At 39.7% G+C, this 16,474-nt stretch overlaps 1 protein-coding gene across 8 annotated transcripts in view; it reads left to right on the forward strand.

Annotated features, from left to right (window-relative positions):
• C13H9orf153 (chromosome 13 C9orf153 homolog) overlaps positions 1 to 16,474 on the forward strand; it is a 128,691-nt gene continuing 112,217 nt past the window's right edge. For 3 of the 8 annotated variants that reach the window (XM_074052242.1, XM_074052244.1, XM_074052245.1), the window contains exons 1-3: positions 23 to 352; positions 861 to 1,006; positions 12,765 to 12,869. The gene's annotated coding sequence lies outside the window, so the exon portion shown is untranslated. Of the gene's footprint in view, positions 353 to 860; positions 1,007 to 12,764; positions 12,870 to 16,474 lie in introns of all 8 variants that reach the window. The other 5 variants (XM_074052243.1, XM_074052246.1, XR_012440494.1 and 2 more) reach the window with 4 other exon arrangements.

The following is a 16,474-nucleotide window of genomic DNA, read 5'->3' on the forward strand; positions in this document are numbered from 1 at the left end:
CTGCCTGACGCGCTGCCGCTTCCCTGAGACCTTGCTACTGGAGATGACCACCTCATCCTCGCGCCCCAGTGCCTCAGAACCTCACCGTGAAGCACCGCCCCGGACCGGCCCGTCACTCACTCGGTCCGCCCAATAGCGGCAGAGGGGTGGGCGGCGCGGGGCGGGGCCTGGGACGGCACACAAGCTAGCGGTGTCAGTTTGTCCAACGGTCTCCGCGGAGATGCTGAGGTACCGGTGCTCTGGCCCCAGACCCCAGGACGCCAGGATGGTGAAGGTGTCCGCTTCGTTTGTCCGGGCCGCTGTCCCGCCTGTGACCAGAAGAAGCTGCGGCCACCCGGCCGCCCTCACTCTGGTGAGTGCATGCGCTGGCGTCCGTCGGGGACAATGGCCAGGTCCGCCTCTTGTAGGGGCCGAGCGGCTGGGAACCGAGCCACCGGTCGCCGCACCGGGGCTGGACGGCGAGCCGCTCAGTGCTCCCCGTCCAGCCCGGGTCAGGGCATTACCCCACCCAGGGCGGGGCTGCTCCGGGTGTCCACATCCCCGAACTACGCTTCCCTGCAGGCAGTGCGCGGGCAATTGGGCTCCAGGGCAGGTGTGGGTCAGCGCAAGGGCAGCGACCCCGGCGGTGCTGCCTGACCTCTCCCGCTGATCAGAGGTTAGAAGTGCCCAGCACCGCGCGACTGGACCAGGGGCGCAGGGAGAGCAGGTGCCGCTGTCACTAGGCCTCTCCCTGCGGATAGCACTGCTGGGGCCACCAACAGTGGTGTCCTGTGAAGCCTGGCCTTTTAAACACCCAAGAGCCCCTGCAGTCCCAGGGTCTTCAGAGGACCAGGAGGAAGATTTTCACGCAGAGTTGACAGTGTTTTCCAGGAGGAACATTTAACACACAGAGAGGACACCAGAACACAGACTGCAGTCACTGACAGATGCCGCTGGGCATATCGCCTGACCCTGCCGTCTCTTCAGTTGAGGGAAGATTCATAGAGCCAACTTAACTATTTTAAAGGTACATTTAAAGGGCATTTAAGGCATTCACAATGTTGTGCATCTAGCACCTCTGCTCCCATGGGAACAATTTAGGGGCAAGCTTAGGATCAGCCAGTTCATCACATAGCCCACTCTTAGTGCAAGCATTCCTAGAGACAGAAATTTAAGTTGAATCATGGAGTTTGTTCCATCTGAACATAATGAGGCCTATTGCAAGAAAATTAGTTGAAGCCAAATGGAGGAAAGTCATATTAAGTGGGAGAATTCATTTTTGAATTGTTTTAGACCTTGAGGTTATCCCTGTTGTATATCACACTGTATGCTATATTTTTCCTGTATCAGCAAGTCCATTTTCATGTCTAGAAGATATGCCATAGAATCTAAAATTACTCTAGGGCTAGAGAACTAGAGAGTACAATTCAGATTTTTTTGTCTCATTTCAATCTCAGTAAAAACTGCTCAGAATTTGGGCTGGTGGATGGCTTAAGTGGTAGAGTGCCTGCCAAGCAAGTGAAAGGCCCTGAGTTCAAACCCCAGTACTACAAAAAAAAAAATTACTCAGAATTCTTCTGCTGGTAATGATAGACCTAGGGAAAGTCACAGTGCGCAGGGACAGTTTTTTTGGCCTTTTCTTTTTCCATCACCATTTGGAATTATTTACTTCAGACTTTGCGTATTTTGTTCCTCTCCATTCCTTCTCCTTCAGCAGATATTATCAAGACTTACTGTGTTTTGGAATAAGAAATAATGAGTTACCCAGTTCCCACCCTCCCTGGAAACAGTCATAAACAAAGCCTTTGCCATCCCTTATAAGGAATGACACATCTCTTGTTCTCAGGCCTAGTCCCTCCCACATTTACTCCCTTCTGCTTCATGTTACCCTAGAATTGTCAGTTCACAAGGGCTCCATGGTGCCTGGCTCCAATGTAGGAGTCTTATTTTCTGAACTCTTCCTACACAATGTTCATGACTGCCTCTAGAATCTCCTTTTATTGTGATTTTCTTGGGCGCTAGTACAAGAGAAAAGCCTGTGTTGTCATTTCATTGCTAAATTAGGCACCCTCATCTGAGACATTATGGCATGCATTGTTGTTTGTGCTTTGTTCTCAAGTGTTTTGCAAACATTTTAATCTCCAACATGTTATATCAAATGCAAAGCTGTAAATTTTAAAAAAATGCAAAGCTGTAACGTGATCAAAGGCCTAATGAGTAGAGGCAGATAAGAACAAAGAAAAGTAGGGGTAACTCAAGAAAACTGGTAAGAGATAAATATTACGTGGACACATAAATTTTGATATTAGGAATTTGACATTTTGCAACATTTGAAAAGTGGTATACTTGTGGAGTCTACTAGAGGTCAACAAAAAGGCTAGGGCCAGTAATTGATGACACAAAAATATGCTTTGATGTTTTCACCATCACATGATCTGCATTGACTGATGTTATTCCTGGAAACAAGTGGTAGATTGCTGAAGGGAAGGGTTTAGGCTGGTGATGGGCTGCACTTGAAACTCATGCAGACCAGGGATGACCTCTTGATTGAATACTGTAAGGATCCAACCCACTACATCAATGTGAGTACCCTTGGATACCTGCAGAGAATATTCAAGGATGATGGATGCCCCATCACAGTTTCCTCACATATCCAGGCATTGACAAATGGAATTTGTAGGGGCCAGAGTAAAATATGATTAAAGAACACAAAGATTAAACCCTACTGAACTGACTGAAACCTTTATTTCTGTCATTGTACAAGACAGAATTTGGGCAATCTTAATTTAGGATTATAGATGTCCCATACTGGATAGAACACAGCCAATGTTCTATGAGAGCATGGAGTGTGCAACTAATACAGGTTTTGACACATGGTTAGGAAGTAATTCATTATGTACAAAGGGTGCCTTGCAGCTTAACTTGCTAGTGGAACCTGGTTGAGCAGAGCTGAAAAAATTTTTAAATGTTTAATAAGGAGCTATTAATTCATTGGACTAGAACCAGAAGCCCTTTGGGATAGTAATGAACTAAGTAAGATTCAAACTTCAAGGCAATTTAGGAGCTGTTACACAGAAAACACTGGGAGCAGGGCTAGGATGTAGTTCAGTGGTAGAGTGTGTGCTAAGCATGAACAAGGATATTCCATCATAACACCAAAAAAAAAAGTTATATACTTACCCCTGCACATGATTTTTTAAAATTCAAATAGTATGGAAAGGGTTATTGAATAGAAAAGAAGTTACTCTCACCCCCATCCTTTGTCATTCTTCCTTCTGAGATGCAAACTCTTAAAGCCGTTCTAGAGATAATTTGTACATTTGATGTGGCTGTACTAGAATTTGTCAGCCTTCACACTGTTGATGCCATTTGATGATTGTAGGATGTTCCTTATCATCTCTGGTCTCTACCTTCTAGATGACAATAGCACTCCCTCCCTTTCTATGTTGTAACAACCAAAAAATGTCTCTTGATGGGACCACTGGTGTAGATGGTACTTATTACTGTCTCTCTCTCTCTTTTCCACCTTAGAAAAGAGCCTAGAATACATGCTATTGTTATACTTTTATTTTTAAAACCTTTTTATTAGTATGAATTAGTTGTACAGGGGGTTTCATTATGGTATTTCCACATATCACAATGTACTTTGGTTAGATTCAACCCTTCCATGATTCTCCTTCATCCCCCTTCCCTGCTTCTTAAAACAATTTCAGCTGGTCTCATTGTTCTATTTTCGTACAAGTATGTAAAATACATGGACCACATACACCCTCCTTAATCCTCTCAGCTCACCCCACCTCCAACTAGTACCTCCTCCCCGCCCCCCCCGCCCCCCCCCCCCCCGCAACAGGACATGTTTTATATTCCTGCCGTTCAGTTTTCAAAACATCTATTTGTTCAAAAGCTTTCACTATGGTATTTCACACTTGCCTGTATTATACATTAATCAGATTATCCCACTCTGTTACTCTCTCTTTCTCTGTCTCCCCAACCTCTTACTATTCAACAGCTTTCACTGTGCTTCATTGTGCTACCTTCATATGCAGATGCAATGTATTTTGATATTATTCACTCTCTGTTATTCTCTTTTCCTCTGCCACCTCCCCCTAGTCCACTTGAACAGTCCAACTATTACAAACATATAATATATCACTATACACATACATACACATATATGGTCATATATGTATTTATGCTGCATTTATCTTTTAGGTCTAGCTTCTACATATGAGGGAAGACATGCAACCTTGGTCCTCAGCCTGGCTGGCTTCACTTAACATGATGTTCTCCAGTTCATTCATTTGCCTGAAAATGACATAATTTCATTATTTATGAATTAATAAATCTCCATTGTGTATATTTACCACATTTTCTAAATCCATTCATCAGTTGTGGAGCTGTTTCCATAGCTTAGCTGTTGTGAATAGTGCTGCAGTAAGCATGAGCATCCAAGTGTCTCTATGATATCCTGGCTTAAATTCCTTCAGATAGATTCCCAGGAGTGTTATCACTAGATTGTATTGTATTTAATTTCTTGAGGAAGATAGTGTTCATACCAATAGTATATAAGAGTTCCTTTCCCCCTACATCCTTGCCAGCATTTGTTGTTTGTGTTCGAGGATAGCCGTTCTGACTAGAGTGAAGTGAAATCACAGTCTCATTTTGATTTGCATTTCCATTATTGACCACTTGTACTTCATCTTTTTAGAATTGTCTGTTTGGTTCATTTTTCCATTTCTTCATTAGGTTGTTGATTCTTTGAGAAATTAGTATTTTGAGCTCCCTGTGTATTCTGGTTATTAATCTCCTGTCAGAGGTATAGCTGGTAAAGATTTTCTCCCATTATGTAGGCTGTCTCTTCAGTCTAGTGACTGTTTCCTTTGTTGTGCAGAAACTTTTCAGTTTGATGCAGTCCTATTTGTCAGTCCTTTCTCTTAATTGCTGAACCATTGGAGTTTTATTCAGGAAGTTATTGCCTATGCCTATATGTCCCAGTGTCTTCCCTATTCTTTCCTGTAGTAGTGGTTTCAGATTTTCGGGTTTTACATTAAGATGTTTGATCCACTTGGAATTTGATATTAGTAACAGGGTGAGAGACTGGGATCTAATTTCAGTCTTCTGCAGGTGGATATCTGGTTTTCTCAGCATCATTTGTAGAAGAGGTGTCCTTTCTTCAATGTATGTTTTAGGCTCCGTTGTCAAAAATCAAAAGGCTTTAGTTGCCTTGATTGATGTCTGGTACTTCTATTCTGTTCCACTGGTCTTTGTGTCTGTTTTTGTGCCAGTCCCATGCTGTTTTCATTACTATGGCTCTGTAATATAGCATGAAGGCAGCTATTGTGATATGTCCAGTGTGTCTTTTTTTGCTCAGATTGCTTTGGTTATTTGAGGTATTTTGTTCTTCCATATGAACCTTAGGATGGACATTTCTGTTTGTCAAGAAAGTCACTGGAATTTTAATGGGAATTGCATTGAACATATCAATTGCTTTCTGTAGTGTGGCCATTTTCACAGTATTGATTCTGCCAATCCCTGAGCATGGCAGGCCTTTCCATCTTTTGATGTCTTCCTTGATTTCTTTTGCAGTGATTTATAGTTTTTGTTATATAAGTCTTTCACTTCTTTCACTTTTTTGTTCTGTTATAAATGGGATGGTTTTCTTGATTTTCTCAGTCTGCATTATTGATGTATAAAAAAGCTTAATGATTTTCGTATATTGATTTTACATCCTGCTATCTTAGTGAAAGTGTTTATGAGATCTTAGCGTTTTTTAGGGTATTTTAGGTTTAAGATCATATCAAATAGGGATAATTTGACTTTTGAAACCATTTTTTTCCTTTCTCTTGCCTTACTGCTCTGGCTAGGAATTCCAGTTCTATAGTAAATAAAAGTAGGGAGAGGGGAGAGTGAACACCCTTGTCTTTCTCTTGATTTTAGAGAAAATTATTTCAGATTTTCCCCATTGAGTATAATGCCATCATCATAACTGTACTGTTGTGGTATGATCTTTTCTGTTCCTAGTTTCTTTAGAGATTTTATCTTGAAAACATGTTGAATTTTGTTGAAGGTTTATTCTGTGTCTGTTGAGATGCATCATGTGTTTTTTTGTCCCCGATGCTGTGTATGCCTTGTATTACATTTATTGATTTGCATATGTTGAACCATCCTTGCATCCCCAGGATGAAACCTACTTAATCATGATGTGTGATCATTTTAATGCATGCCCAAGTTCAAAACAACTACTTCTGAGAATAAAGGAACAGATAGGTCCAGATACAATAATAGTGGAGGTTCTTAACATCCCACTCTCAACAACAGACAGACCATCCATATGAAAAAAAAACAAATATATTCTAGAACTAAACAATACCATGGACAAAATGGACTTTACAAACATTATAGAATTTTCCAGCTACACCAACAGGTTGAAATTTTTCTAAGCTGCCCATGGAAATTTCCCCAAAATAGATCACATCTTAGGCCATGAAGCAAGTCTCAACAAATACATAAAGAGCATAATCCCTCAAATCCTGTCAAACCACAGTGGAATAAAATTAGAACCACAAAAATCATTCTAACTCATGGAGATTGAACAGCACTCTTCTTTATATTCCTTTTTTAAAATTGTGCTGGGGGATGATGGAAGCGAGAGCACACAAGGGAGGGGTGAGGATAGGTAAGACACCTAAAAAATTGGCTGGCATTTGTTGCCCTTAACGCAGAGAAACTAAAGCAGATACCTTGGAAACAACTGAGGCCAATAGGAAAAGGGGACCAGGAACTAGAGAAAAGGTGAGATCAAAAAGAATTAACCTAGAAGGTAACACACACGCACAAGAAATTAATGTGAGTCAACTCCCTGTGTAGCTATCCTTGTCTCAACCAGCAAAAACCCTTGTTCCTTCCTATTATGGCTTATACTCTCTCTACAACAAAATTAGAAATAAGGGCAAAATAGTTTCTGCTGGGTATTAAGGGGGTGGGGGGAGAGGGAGGGCGGAGTGGGTGGTAAGGGAGGGGGTGGGGGCAGAGGGAGAAATGACCCAAGCCTTGTATGCACATATGAATAATAACATAATAAATAAATAAACTCTGACCAGCCAGAAAAAATAAATAAATAAAAGAAAATTGTACTGGGGGTACATCATCACATTTACAAAAGTTCTTGCACTATATCATAGTTAAATTCACCCACTCCATCATTCTTCTTTACTCCCCTCCCCCATTCCTGGAATAGTTTCAACATGTCTCATTTCTCTATTTTCACACATGAGTAAATAATATTTCCACACATTCACACTCCTACACCATTTCCTTATATCTTTCCCCCTGTCATTGGTGCCAACCTTTAGATAGGAATTGTTTTACCTTCCTGTTCTCCATCTTGGAGAAAAAGGAATTTTTGTTTGTTTAAGATATCTATACAAGGAGTTTCCTTGTGACATTTCCATGTATATATGTCTTATAACTAGAATTGGTTCATGCCTTCTATTTTTCTCCTTTTTACTTTGGTCCCCTTCTTAGGGTGATTTCAACAGGCTTAAAGATTCTATAGTCATTTTTGTATAGAAAGTACATCATTCATATTGACTCCTTTTATTCTTCCTCTTCTATTAGTGAACTCCCCTTAGCATAACCTGGTTTTTATAATATTTCTTGTGTTTGTATTGTGTCTGTCTCCCACATATGAGAGAAGACATGTGACCTTTGCCTTTCTGAGCCTGGTTACTTCACTTAACATGATGTCCTTCAATTGTATCCATTTACCTTCAAACAGCTTGGCTTCATTCTTTGTTATGACTGAATAAAACTCCATTGTGTATGTATGTATATATATATATATATATATATATATATATATATATATATATAATCACATTTTCTTAATGCATCAGTTGTAGCACATCTGGGTTGTTTCCATAGCTTGGCTATTGTGAACAGTGCTACAGTAACATTGGTGTACAGGTGTCTTTATTGTATCTTACCTTCCTTTGGGTATATCCATGGGAGTGGTATTGCTGGATCATATGGCAGTTCTATTTTTAGTTTTGTAAGGAGTCTCCATACTGTTTTCCATGGTGGCTATACTAATTTACATTCCTACCAGCAGTGTCTGAGGGTTCCTTTTTCCCAATATCCTTGCCAATATTTGTTGTTTGTGTTCTTGATGCTAGCCATTCTAACAGGAGTGAGGTGGAATCTTAATGTAGCTTTGATTTGTATTTCCTTAATGCCAGGATGCTGAGCATTTCTTCATGTGTTTTTCAGCCATTTGGACTCCTTCCTTTGAAAAAGCTCTGTTCATTTGCCTTTTCTTCATTGGGTCATTGAGTTTTTATTAGTTTTTTTGTTAGATGTATAGCTGACAAAGATTTTCTTCCATTCTGTAGGCTGCCTCTTCAACCTAGTGATCATTTTTGTTGTTGTTGTTGTTGTGCAAAAGATTTTTAGTTTCATGTAGTTCCATCTGTCAGTCTTTCTTTAAGTTGCTGAGCCATTTGAGTTCTATTCAGGAACTCATTGCGTATGCCTATTATTCCAGTGTATTTCCTGGTCTTTGCTGCACATGCTTCAAAGTTTCAGGTCTTATTTAAAGTCTTTAATCCACTTTCTGCAGATAATTGTACAGGATGAAAGACATGGATCTACTTTCAGTTTTCTGCATGCAGATATCCAGTTTTCCCAGTGGCTTTTTGTTAAAGAGGCTGTCTTTTCTACATCATGTGTTTCTGGTGCCTTTGTCAAAAACCAGGTGGGCCTAACTACATGGATTCATATCTGGGTCCTCTCTTCTGTTCTACTGGTCTTTGTGTATGTTTTTGTGCCAGTTCCATGCTGGCACATTGCTATAGCTCTGTAGTATAGTTTGATACCTCCACCGTTGCTTTTTTTGCTCAGTATTGCCTTGGCTATTTGTGGTCTTTTGTGATTTCAGGTGAACTTTGGTGTTGATTTTTCAATCTCTAATGAATATCATTGGAATTTTGATGGGGATTGTATTGAACATGTAGATTACTTTTGGTAGTATAACCATTTTCACAATATTGATTCTGCCAATCCTTGAGCATGAGAGATCTTTCCATCTTCTGTATTCTTCTTTGATTTTTTCAGTAGTTTATAGTTTTCATTGTGGAAGTCTCAGTTCCTTTGTTAAATATATTCCTAGGTATTTGTTTTTAGGCTATTGTAAATGGAATTGTTTTCCTGTATTCTTTCTCAGTCTGTTCATTGTTAGTATACAGAAAAGCTACTGATTTTTCTAATTGATTTTGTATCCTGCTACTGTGCTGAAACTGTTTATGATGTCTAGGGGTTATTGGTGGAGTTTTCTGGGTCTTTCAAGTATAAGATCATATCATCTAGGATAGCTTGAGTTTTTCCTATCCTAATTAAATTCCTTCTATCTTATTGCTGTAACTAGGAGTTCCAAGACTAGGTTGAATAAGAGTAGAGAGAGCAGACACCCTTATCTCCAAACAGCTTTTGAATGAGCAATGGATCATTGAAAAAATTAGGAAAGAAATTAAGAAACTCCTAGTTTTAAATGACAATGAAAACAACTTAAGTAGACCCTGTGGGACAGGACAAAGGCAATGTTAAAAGGAAAGTTGATGGCCATGAGTGCCCACATCAGAAAATTAGAGAGAACACAAATAAACAACCTGATAATGCACTCAAAGTTTTTAGAAAATCAAGAATAAGCCAATCACCAAACTAGTAGATGGAAAGAAATTATAAAAAATGGATGAGGGCAGAAATTAATGAAATGGAAACCAAAAGAATAGAACAAATTAATGAAACAAAAAGTTGGTTCTTTGAAAAGAGAAAAGATCAAGAAACCTTTAGCCAAACTAACCAAAAGGAGAAAGGAAAAGACCCAAATTAATAAAATCAGAGAGGACAATGTGGATATTACAATAGACCACAATGAAATTCAGAAGATCACAAGGTGTTATTTTGAAAACTTATACTCGAGCAAACTGGAAAAAGAAGAAGAAATTGATAAATTTCTCAATACCTAGAGTACATAAACAACTTAAGCAGATCTATAACAAGTAATGATACTGCAACAGTTATAAAGAGCCTCCCTCCCCTCAACAAAGATTAACTCAGTGCTGAATTTTACCAGATTTTAAAAGAAGAACTAGCACTAAGGCTTGTCAAACTATTCTACAAATTACAAAGGAAAGGAATACTGTCCAGCTCATTCTACAAAGCCAGTATTACCCTGATACCCAGGCTCTGTAAAGATGAAAAAAAAAGAAAGTTACACGCCAATGTCCTTGATGAATGTAGATGCAAAAATACTCAATAAAATACTTGCAAACTGAATCCTATACTTTTTACCCCTAATAATGCAGCTTGGATATCTTTCCATATCATTATACAAAGATCTGACTCCTCCTTCATGGCTGCATCTATTCCATTGGACAGGTCATTTTCTTTTACCAGTCCCATGTATTATATTATATTATTTGGGTTGTTTTACTTCACTGCTGGCACAAGCATCATTCAGTAGCTGTTGCTCTAAGGGATGTCATGTGCCAGGCCCATCCTTCACCAGACCTATAAGCATAGCCCGGTATACCAATATAACATCCATTCCTGGATGTGGAACTGTTGAGGGTGTGTTCATCGTCTCAGTCATTGTGCATAACTAATAGATGTTAGAAAGCTGTAGATCACTTTAAGTAATATACTCTGAATAGTTAGTAATTAGGCTGTGGAGAGTTTCTGGGTTCTGTTGTATGACTTAGATTACATTGTAATGGGACTTCTAACACCTCTCCTAAATATTAAATGCTGAGACATGTCACTGTTCCAGCTCAATTTGGATATACAAATGTCTAGAGTATAAATGTACCAAATGAAACATGAAGTTAGCTTTGTAGATTTGAGGGATGTTTGTTCATACTGATGTAAAAACTTACAATTTATAGCAGGTCAAATCTGTTTTCCAAACTTCAGTTACCTAAAGCTATATTTTCATATAGTCCTAAATTCCTAATATTTGAACTTCTGCTTGAGTCTTCACATTTACAAGAATAAAAACTAAGCTAAACAGATTCTAATGATGTGTGCCCTGGAAATTTCTCTAGGTGGTTTCTTATTTATCATTCTGAATCTGTGAAATTTTTACTGTACAAAGATGAAGAAAGCTTTTCTGTTGATGATTGCTTTCCTGAACCAGCACACACTGCTGCTTTTGAGAGAATCAAGGTCTCTTGGTGAAATAATACTTAAGATAATAATACTGTAAGTGCATACTTGAATAATAAAGCAAGCTCTGAGATAGAGAAGGTAGGTAGATATGCTACAAAGTTGCATTAATGGAGGCACTTGGGATTTTTTTGTTTTGTTTGTTTTTGTTTTCTTTGTGGTACCGGGCCTTGAACTCAGGGTCTACACCTTGAGCCCTGCCTTTTTTGTGATGGTTTTTTCAGAATAAGGTTTCGTGAACTATTTGCCCAGGCTGGCTTTGAACTGTGATCTGCCTGATCTCTGCCTCCAGAGTAGCTAGGATTACAGGCATGAGCCACTGGCGCCCAGCTGGCACTTGGTTTTCAAAAGTGCTCTTTGGTCACTTTTTCAACTTTTTTTTTGTATTGGTGGTGGTGATGTTGGGAATTGTACCCAGGGCCTTGAACATTCTAAGCACATCCTCTACCACTGAGCTACAACCCTGACCTCACTTTTTAAAGCTTCTAAAGTCTGTATTCTCTGTAGTGTTTTCCTTTTTAATATTTGAGAATGTTTATACAGGTGTGCCCTAGAATTAAAGCTTATTAATAGAGGTGGCATGATTCCCAGGTGAGGTTTAATGAGCCTTAATGTAATGGGAAACATTCAGAGAACATCTCACAGAATGAGGTTGAACAAATAAATTTTTAAGAAAGTCCAAATTTTAAAGATGGCATCTCTGTCATCAGATAGTCTTATTTTGCCTTTTAAAACATAAGTAGCTGGAAGGGGCGGAGGGGCAGAGGGGAGAAATGGCCCCAGCAATATATGTATATATGAATAAATGAATAAAGAAAAAAAATACATAAGTAGCTGAGCATGGTGATACATGCTTGTAATCTCAGCACTTGGGAGGCTGAAACAGGAGGATCATGAGTTCGAGGCTAGCGTAGGCTACGTAGTGAAACCTTGTCTCAAACAAGAACAGCAAAAAAAGGATTTTTCATCTTTGATATTAAAACTCACAAAATGTTCACTCCAACTGAGATGTTTACTCATTATTGTCTAGCCATTAATAAGGTAAGGGCTGGAATAAAACTCAGTGGGATAGTGCTTGCCTACTGTGTACAATGATTGTACCTTGCATTGCACCAACGTAAAAAAGAAAAAGATGATTAACATACATTGATATAAGGGAATGTAATATGGATATTATTAGCATATGCTAATTATGAAAGTTAATTCCATGGGAAACAATATCTGGTATGTATTAGAAAAAGAATGAAGTCTTTATTTCTACAGTAATAAAAAGAGACTGCATAAAATGGGGAAAAAATAACTGATTTTATTAACCATAGTGTTTCAATGATTTTTCCTCTCTTTAGTGTTTTGTTTGTAATTGAATGACTATATAATAGTTAATTGTTTTAAATATTTGTTCTAGATTCTATTTATACTTCCCAGAGAGATATTTTGTAACTAAAACTCTATTATGTCTCTTTTAGTTTATGAGAGAATGAATAATAGTGATAAATAGCTAAGGTTCTCATTAGTATACTCTGTACTACTTTAAAGCTAAGTTTATAGTTTCAATTCTGTTTCAGGTAAATGTGAAAGTCATTGTCCAAACCAGGAGCTACAATAACCTTTCCTGTACTCTGGAATAATGAAGACACAAGAAGATTGTGAGGAAGGAGTTTTTCAAGATGGTGAGTTTTTTACAAACTTGTTCTGGGAACCTCTTTTGCTTAAAATTTTTAGCCTTCTCAGAATGAAGGCGTGAATAATGATTAAAGTGGGAATTATGTAAATAGTGCTTATCATGTGCCAGGCAGGCATTTTTTGATAAACTTTCATGTATTACCTGGTTTATAAACAGCAACAGAGTGAGGGCTTTACCATACCATCCCTGTTTTCTGATGAAGAACCTGAGACATGGAGAGGTTGAATAGGTTGTCCAAGGTAATACAGTGAGAAGGGAACTAGTGAAAACTTGAACCCAATCCATTTTCTTCAGAGGCTATTCTCTTACTAAGTGACAGGTGACTGGAAAAGTTGTTTAGTTCATCTCTGAAAGGTCAGCATGATGTCCAGAAAGGTTATTTGTTTGTTTTGTTTGTTTGTCTGCTTGGCACAGGGTCTCTCTGTGTAACTCAGGCTGACCTAGAACTTGTCATCCTCCTGCCTCAGCTTCCTGAGTACTGGTATTACAGGCATGTACCACCATGCTCAGCTTCTATCTTTTAATTGCCATCTTGTGGAGATATAGTATAAATAGAATCCTCCAATATATGCTTATTTGTGAGTAGCTTCTTTCACTTTGCATAATGTTTGGGAATGGAGGTCACCACTGGAGGAGCCCATGCTGGTTAGGGGCAGCCTCTCTCATTTGAGGCTTGATACTCCTGAACTTGTAGCAGTTTCTATGAGACCCAACATGCTTTATGAAGGCCCTACCTTCTCATACAGCTCTAGCGAGTCCTTTTCTTATAGCTGAGAATTGCACCTGGCTGCAATACCCTCAAGGTGGTCTCAGTAACTTGCTCTTGGAAGAGCTTCCCTCAGTGAGAAGAATGGGCTCTGTGCCTGGGTGGAGCACATGTAGGCAAAGTGGATAAACTTGCCCTGTCTTCTGCCCAGGATGCAAGGCTAGGATCTTTTCTGAGAAACTGATTTTATGGAACAGGAGGGCCTGGAGCAAGAACTTAGGTGTCCCCTGCTTCCTTCCCAGTGACCTCCAGTGCTGGCTGGAGGTCTCAGCACCAGAGTCCCTGCAGCTTCTCCTTCCCTATCAAGGTTCCACTTCATAGAGAGACCTCAGATGTGGAGGCTGTGGCCATACCTTGAACATGCATACATTATTACCTGGAAGTTCTGCTTCTAGGGATCCATCTTAAACCATGACATTTCCAGATGCTAATGTTCCCTTCAAAACTGGTGTGAGAATAGTAAGTTAGAAACAGCAGAAGCTGCTGAATCAGTTGAGAAATTGTGGCCAGGGATGATGTATTAGGGCCAGGGGGTTGACTGGGCCATGTCTCCAGTAGGGGCAGAAGATAACAGAAGAGCTCATGTTCTTGTTATGCTCCTCACACAGCCTCTAAGAGCCACCCAGTCCTGCACAACAGGAGAACAGGGCAGAGGAGAAGCTTGTGGGGTCAGCATTGTTTCTGGGTCAAAGGACTATATCTTTTATTCAGTTTTCCATTTGTGTGGAATTCCTTATTTTACTAAAAGAAATAGTTTTTGCCTTTCATTAAATACCCTTAAGAATAAAAACTATAGAATTAACTGAAAATACATGAGTGAAATGGGTAGGATGTAATATGATATTAATCTTCATATAATTAAAAATATTCACAACATGCAAACATTCAAATATCAAATAACTTAATGGGGAAGTAAAAGATTTCAACATTTTGTCCACCAGTCTTGATCATCATTCATAGTCACGTTTCTCTCTCTGTCTCCTCTTCTCTTCTCTCTTCTCCTCTCCTCTCTTCTCTTCTCTTCCCCCTCTCTCCCCCCTCCCCTATCTTTACCTCCCTCCCTCTCTCTCTCTCAAACACACACACACACACACACACACACACACACACACACACACACACACACACACACATTCTCTTTTAGTCTATCTGTATCTCCTCCCACAACTATGTGTGTGTGCAGGTGACTATCACAGATATGTTGTTTTTAAAAACCAGGATCCCTGATACAGATGTGCTGAATATATCCATGTCCTCTTTTAACAGAATGGTTTCTTTGGCTTCTTTCCCTTTTGGCATACATAGGCCCACCTTAGCAACCACACAGTATTCTGTAGTACTTGCATACCAGGCTTATCCATCCATCCCCTCTACATGGATGTTACTGAAGTACAATTCCTTGTACTTCAACAGTGCTGTGAAGAGTAGTCTTGCAAGAACATCTTGAAAGGCTGTGCAACTGTCTAGGTGGGATGAATCCCTAGCATAAGAAGTGCTAGCTAAAGAGAAACATTTAGAGCTTTGATGGGTTATAAATTATGCCACACAATTCTCAAAAGAGAGGAGACCCCATGATCGAATCTCTCTGAGAATCCTCCAGGTGGTTTGCCCCCCTCTCCCACTCTCACCAGTGCTTGTCATCAGCAGCCTTCAAACCTACCAGACTGTTGGGGCCAGACAATGTGATATCTCAGGAATGTGTACATTACTGTGTCATCATGAGGAGGATGATCTGATGTCAGCAGGCTGTATGCAGTGATTCCTTTTTGTCCCCTTAGGCATGGAGATTTGAGGGTTCTGAATGCCCCATGTATGAAGCATAATCTGCTGTGGGTTCTGCAGAACACTCTTCCTATGGGTTTTGTCTTTCTACTTTTTCACATTGTTCCCATTTGATTTGACAGTAGCTTGAGTGGCCATTTCCTTTGTGACTTCTGAAACTCATGTCATAGAAAAGCACATCCAACCCCCAAAGGATGCAACTACCAACTTGAGGGTTTCTTTTTTACATAAGAACTTTGTTCCATCTGGGATTTCTTTTAATAACAAAAAGCAAAACGAATAAGGCCCTTTCAATACTATGTAGGCAAATAGAAATATCTGCTAGAAGTGATGTGAAAAATCCAGATTAGGAAACTTATAGAGACAGAAAGGTTCCTGGCTACCAGGGACTAGTAGGGGAAAAATAAGGAAAAACTGTTTAGGGGTTGAGGAAAATGTTCATAAATACATAGCAACGATGGCTGCACAACTTTAAGAATGCTGCATTGCCACTAAACTAAACATTTTAGAAGGGGGAAATCTTATATTTTCTTGAAAGAAATTTTTAAGAAAAAAAATACATATAACCAAAAAAAAAAAAAGGACTAGGGAAGTAAGCATAACGGCATAATGGTAGGGGAGTGAAAGGACAGGAGCTGGCCCAAGGCAAGGCTTGCTTAGTTGCTGGAGCTGGCTAAGGAGCCACTCGGAGCTCCATCTATGGAGCTGGTAGCCAAGATGTTTGTGATGGTGGCTTTCACTCCAGACCAAAGTATCTCTTCTATTGGAGACGGAAATTAGAATGAGCATACCCTTTTAGCACACGTTAGCATAAGGCCAAGCCCTGGGTAAACCCTGACCATGGAGATCCTGTCTAATGTTGCAATAATCCTAGGGGATTGGGCCCCCGTGGCACCCACTGTTGAGAGGAGCACAACATGTGAAACATGCAGGGACTTGGGGTCTTGTGTGGCCCCATCATAGTAAGCCTCTTAGGATGGGGCTCACCTTCCTAGCATCAGGACTTGCGTGGAGACATGAGATGGAAGAGCCACACACATTGA

This window comes from Castor canadensis, chromosome 13, assembly GCF_047511655.1.
Source record: "Castor canadensis chromosome 13, mCasCan1.hap1v2, whole genome shotgun sequence".
Taxonomy (NCBI): Eukaryota; Metazoa; Chordata; class Mammalia; order Rodentia; family Castoridae; genus Castor; species Castor canadensis.